The sequence below is a fragment of the Scyliorhinus torazame genome, chromosome 4, assembly GCF_047496885.1.
Source record: "Scyliorhinus torazame isolate Kashiwa2021f chromosome 4, sScyTor2.1, whole genome shotgun sequence".
NCBI classification, from domain to species: Eukaryota; Metazoa; Chordata; class Chondrichthyes; order Carcharhiniformes; family Scyliorhinidae; genus Scyliorhinus; species Scyliorhinus torazame.
In genome coordinates, this window is record NC_092710.1 from 113,902,395 (window position 1) to 113,909,201 (window position 6,807).

A 6,807-nucleotide genomic window follows, 5' to 3' on the forward strand; every position below is an offset into this window, starting at 1 on the left:
AAAAGGAACAAAGAGGAAGGGAAACGTAATATCAAATCAAGGTAATAGAGCAGGGGAAAATGTGACATGAAGGGGCAGAGCATTCAACATAAGTGCACCAGCAAATATAGTCAGAATAGGGAAAATGGCTTTAAATTAACAAAAGGTTTGGGTGAACGAAAATTTAGAAACTCAAATGTAAATCTTGAGGCTGAAGACTTCCGGTGGCGGCTATGGAGTGAATGGTCACAGCCAGGGTCCTAGGTTTGATTCCCGGCTTGGGTCATTGTGCGGAGTTTGAACGTTCTCCATGTGTCTGCATTGATTTCCTACGGGTGCTCCGGTTTCCTCCCACAAGCCCCGAAAGATGTGCTGTTAGGTGAATTGGTCATTCTGAATTCTCCCTCTGTGTACCCGAACAGGCGCTGAAATGTGGCAACTAGAGGCTTTTCACAGTAACTTCATTGCGGTGTTAATGTCAGCCTACTTGTGACAATAAAGATTATTTTTATTTGGTGGCTCCTGCTCGAGGTGGAATTGTTTAATCCTTGTTACCTGTGTACACGTTGTTTGTTGGTACAGCAACAGACAGAGCTAAGGATTCTTCTTTGGGTGGCCATATCTCAGCCCGATCAAACAAGGGGTGTAACTGTAAAGGGGCAACAGTCAGACCAGGAGCTTTCACAAAGCGAAGAGAAGGAGAGCTCTGTAGCGTTGTTGTCCGCTCAGTGGTCCATGGAACAGTTGGTGGAGGTTTTGACAGCCATGTTTCGGCAGCAAAGGTCATCACACTCGGCAGGCTGTCTCAGAGGACCTGGCTAAGATTTTTTTTTTTTAATTTAGAGTAGCCAATTATTTTTCTTTTATCTAATTAAGGGGCAGGGCAATTTAGCATGGTCAATCCACCTTACCAGCATGTCTTTGGGTTATGGGGGTGAAACCACGCAGACACGGGGAGAATGTGCAAACTCCACACGGACAGTGACCCAGGGCCGGGATTCGAACCCGGGTCCTCAGCGCTGCAGTCCCAGTGCTATCCACTGCGCCACATACCTGGCTCAGGTGGCAGACCCGATTCGGGCAGCCATCGAGAGAGTTGGAAGCACATAGTGTTCCAAAAAAGTTGCAGTGTGGGTGGTGGACCATGAGGACCGGCTGGCCTCGTTGGAGGCAGAGATTGCGTTGGTGGCGGAGGGCCAATTGAAGCTGAGGGAGGAAGTGGACGATTTGGAAAATTGGTCGAGGACGCATAATCTCCGAACTGTGGGGTTGCCTGAAGGCATTGAGGGAACGCAAGCCACAAAGTATGTATTGAGCATGTTTGGGAAGCGGGAGGGGGTTGTCTTTGCTCCACCCCCCACCGAGGTGGATCGAATGCACAGGTTGTTGAGGAGGAGGCCGAAGGCGGGGGAGCAGCCGATGGCGATGATGGCACATTTGCACAGATATCTGGACAAAGAGAAGTTCTGCAGTGGGCGGAGTATCATGCAGCCCCGGCATCTAGTTGGGGTTGCTCCATGTCAAAGTTTCTAGTTCTCTGTCCATGACCTCGGATGCAGCTGTGGGCTGTGGCCTGCAAGATGCCACACAGGCCCCTCTTCGAGCCCTGGAATTATCCAGAGGCGTAAAAGTTCAGGGTTGCTTTGAGCTTGAGAGCCAGAGAGCGGGTCCTCCTGCTCCTCCATGTGGTGTCAAGTCCGCGAGGACATGACACAAGTGTCGCACCATCTCCTTGTTGAGGCCGAGCCTCCTGTGGCACACGCTGTCCGTCATTTGTTCAAAGGACCTGTGATGCCTGTTGACCCTGAGCAGTCACGGGCCTCCCTCTCTGGGTCTCACCCTGACCTGATGGACGGCTGGGTCCTCAGGGTGTGGGGTGGGTCCCTGCATGTGGGCCGCCGCCTCGAGCCTCTGCAGATGCTCCTGCTGCCGCCATCACCGGTGTCTGGTTGCCCGGATTACCAGCAGCAGCACGGGGCCGGTTCTGCAGGGTCCAAACTATCTTCCATACGGTTTAATATCTGTAAGGAATTGAGAGGGCGTGTTCGACTGACAAGCAGCGGTGGCTCCCAGCCCAGGACCCTCCATTCCCCCACTGATTTCCCTTTCTCCCTGTCCCACACCTGGAATACCATGCCCACGCACACCCTGCCGCAGTGCCCCCCCCCCCCCTCAATGGACTCCAGACCCTGTACCCCAGACACCTACACATAACCTGGTCCTCTCCCCGTTACACTCACCCACCCTCCGACCATATCCCCATCTTGAGCAGCTCTTGAAGCACAGTATCCTGGCACAGATCTCTGACATCATTTCAGGATGTCCTTTGCTTGTGCACTCTTGGGCATGGGTACTTGATTTGCTTCCTTGCCAGGCAGAGATGTAGCCTGACTCTTCTCAAGATTCTTGCGCCAGCTTCGAAGCCTCAAAAGAAGTTCAAATATTTTAAGAAGCCCAAAATGTTCAAGGATTTGAAGAAGCCAAGCTATTAGTGTGATGACCTAGCGGAGGTGAATCATGACTTCAGATCTTGAATCTGCACTAGATTCTGCAATACTTGTCAGAGAAATAGTTCACATAAGCTTACAGAAGGCTTGCATACTTTAACTAAGGCATTAAACTTTGTTAAAACATTTGAAGTAATTATGGAGGCTTGTAAAGACGGACATTATATCAGGGAGAAACAACACCGCTTAAAATACATTACAAAATTGAAATGGACTTTAGCTCTGAATCAGTTGTGACGACAGGCGCGCTAACATTAGTGCACTTGAGGAGTCAATAGCACCTGTATCAAGGCCATGATCATCCAAAACCAACTCTGCTGGGCCGTCCATATGCAAAGGATGTCAGAGTCCTGACTACCAAAGCAAATCTTCTTCACCCAGCTCAAGGAAGGATCTGAACAAGAGGATGATAAAGGAAGCTCTTCAAAGGCTTGCTCAAGATATGGAACATAGACATCAATGCCTTGAAGACCTTTTCTCAGAAGTAGGAACCTCCTGATTGAAGGGACACAATTCTTCGAGAATACCTGATGGCAAGAGGCCTGGAAAAGGAGCCTGAAAAAAAATACCCGTGACCTAGCGTCCAAAGGCCGATGCCAATTTTTGGAAACTCCTGCCATGTGAGTGATTGAAGATGTGGCTCTAGGATCAGGCTCTACAGTCGCGCAAGGACCCCCAGAACCCGGGACCAGTAACATGGAGTGTGTTCGGTTGACAATCATACTCGTTTGCAAGTGATCACCGCATTCTATTCATTTATGGCTGGTTTAGCACAGTGGGCTAAACAGCTGACTTGTAATGCAGAACAAGGCCAGCAGCGCGGGTTCAATTCCCGTACCTGCCTCCCCGAACAGGCGCCGGAATGTGGCGACTAGGGTCTTTTCACAGTAACTTCCTACTGGTGACAATAATAATAAACAGCCTCCTGACAAACCAAAGTTTTAAAAAAAATACTTCCTTTCGCTTTATTTGCACTTTAAACATATTTATAAACACTAATAATATAAAACAGACCAAACAAATGGCTCCCGATGTCTCCTTTGAATGCAGCAGGTCCAGCACAGCAGGAGTTCAATCTTGTAGTAAAAAAGGCCAGCCGGGAGTTTCCAGCGTGCATGCCCGTTGTGTTCCCACTTCCGGGTCGTCGCGCTGTGTGTGTGCAGAGCACCAGTGACTTAGGTTGGTGTCCCAAAAGGAAATTAAGCGCCAATGTCTATTCCTGTAAAACTAATTCAGAAGGGTAATTTTAATTGGGCCATTCAGACACTAGCCGTCTCAAACTGTCACTGTGTGAAAGTCATCTCACAGGATGTATAATCGACCTGGTCACTCACCTTATTTGGAAAACAAATTTGGACATGTAACAGGTCACATGGTTGCACAGCCATGTTTGTGACCTGCTTTTAAAACAGTAAGAAGTCTTACAACACCAGGTAAAAGTCCAACAGTTTATTTTGAATCACTAGCTTTCGGAGCATAGCTCCTTCATCAGGTGAGTGCCCTTCAGAGCTGCGCTCCGAAAGCTAGGGATTTGAAAAAAACCTGTTGGACTTTTAACCTGGTGCTATAAAGACTTCTTACTGTGCCCCACAGCAGTCCAACGCCGGCATTTCCACATCATGCTTTTAAAACAGCAAGAAGCTGTTCTGGACAGAAATCCATCAAACTAGCTGCAAGTCCACTGTAGGGGAGTTGGTGGTGCAGGAATATTGTCACTGGATTAGTGATCCAGAAACCCAGAGTAAGGTTCTGGGGACCCGGATTCGAATCCCACCATGGCAGATGGTGAAATGTGAATTCAATAAAAATCTGTAATTACAAGTCCTATGATGACCCATCTGGTTTAATAATGCCATTTAGGGAAGGAAATCTGCCTCCTTAGATCTGGCCTACGTATAACTCCTGATCCACGGCAATGTGATTGCCTCTTAAATGCCCTCTGCATGGCCTCAGTACAAGGACAATTAGGGATGGGCAAGGTAATGAAGAACCATACCGTGAAAATGGGAGGATTGTCCCAAACCTGTTCCAACTTCAATAAAAACAAAATACTGCGGATGCTAGAAAAACTCAAAGGGTCTGGCAGTATCTGTAGAGAGAGAAAATAGAGTAAGCAGTGAGTCCATATGACTTCTTCAGAGCTTCAAGTTCATTTGAAAACTATCATCCTGGTAATTCAGAATCCTCTGCTTAAAAGATCTTCACTTGAACTAAAGCATCAACTCAGTTAAGAAACTGCAGGCCTCTCGTGGAAATGAGACTGAGACAATTATGTTTTGTAATCATATTTTTTCCTAATCCGTTTCTAACATTTGTGTGATTGATAGTGTGTGAGGCGAGTGAATGAGATGAGTTTTTAAAACCTCCTGGGCCAATGTGCGATAATAAATAACCTTTATTTTAAAACTTATAAAAAAGCTTGCTGCTTGAATTTCTTTGAATTGTGACAATTACTCTGAGGGTAAGAAAATATTCACTGTGTACACAAAACACATTGATCATGAAGAAAACACACCAATTTGTCCACGACATGGCAGCACGGTAGCACAAGTGGATAGCACTGTGGCTTCACAGCGCCAGGGTCCCAGGTTCGATTCCCTGCTGGTCACTGTCTGTGCGGAGTCTGCACGTTCTCCCCGTGTCTGCGTGGGTTTCCTCTGGGTGTTCCGGTTTCCTCCCACAGTCCAAAGACGTGCAGGTTAGGTGGATTGGCCATGATAAATTGCCCTTAGTGACCAAAAAGGTTAGGAGGGGTTGTTGGGTTACAGGGATAGGGTGGAGGTGAGGGCTTAAGTGGGTCGGTGCAGACTCGATGGGCCGAATGGTCTCTTTCTGCACTATGACAACTTAGATGAAGAGACAGGCAGTAATATATCTAATTTTGCAAAGAGGGTAATGTATCTAAGTTTGTTGATGGTACAAATGTAGGTGGAAATGTGAGCTGTGAGGAGAACACAAAGGCTGCAGAGATTTATACAGGTTAAGTGAGTGGGCAACAAGTTAGCAGGTGGAATTTAACGTGGGGAAGCGTGAGATTATTCACTTTGATTGTATGAATAGAAAAGCAGAATATTTTTAAAAGGCTTGACACTTGTAAATGTTGATTTTGATTGAGATTTAGGTGTACTCTTACATGGAATACAAAAGATTAGTATGCAGGTACAGCAAACAATTAGTAAACAAATGGCATGTTGGCCTATAAGGGGATTGAAGTACAACAATAAAAAGGTCTTTCTACAATTGTATGGAGCTTTACTGAGACCATTCAGAATATTGTGTTCAGTTTTTGCCTCATTATTTAAAGAAGGATGTACTTACATTGGTGACAGTGCAGTGAGGGTTCACTAGATTGATCCCGGAGATGAGAGGGTTCTCCTATGATGAGAGGCTGTGTATACTATATTGGATCTATATTCTCTGGAATGCAGAATGAGAGATGACCTCATTGAAATATTCAGGATTATGAAAGGACTTCACAGGATAGATACTGAGAGATTATTTCCCCTGGTTGAGGAATCTAGAACAAGGATGCATAGTTTCAGAATAAGGGACTAATCATTTAGGACTGAGATAAAGAGGGATTTCTTCACTCAAAGGATTGTGAATCTTTGAAATCTCCATCCCTCAGGATTGTGGATGTACTATCACTGAATATGCTTAAGGTCAAAATAGACATTTTTATTCTCTCAGAGAATCAAGGGATATGGGGAGCAGGCAGGAAAGTGAAGTAGAAGCCTAAGATCATCCATGATCATACTGAATGAGCAGGCTTGATGGGCCATTTGGCTTTATCGTGCTCTTATTTTTTATGTTCTCATGTTAGCAAGGCCCTTGCCATCCATGAGCTTATTGTGGATGACTACTTGAACATCATGTTACCTTCACAAAAACCTGGGAGAGGGGTGATGACATCCTCTAATTGAAGCAAACCCAACAGATTATCCCTTCCACCACTTGTTTCGCCAAGACTGTGTCATGATTGTGGTGTTATGGCTCCCATCACGTTATGGCTCCCATCACCATATCACACCTTGGTTTATCCCCATGCCCCTCTGCCATTTCTCCTTCAGTGGGCATCTCACTTTGTTCCACCCCTCTTACCTCATTTAAAATTCTCCTTCTCTAATGCCCACCCAAATACCATCAAAATATTCTCAACGAGATCAGATGTCATTGAGGGGCAGCATATAGATGAGAAATTATAAATTTCAAAGTCTAATGTGCAATCGTTTCCTGAATTTTAAAATTAACTTCATGTTAGCCAAAATTTTAAATATCAGCAAAGTAAAGGAAAAGAATAAAAGGGTCAAGAACAGAAAGA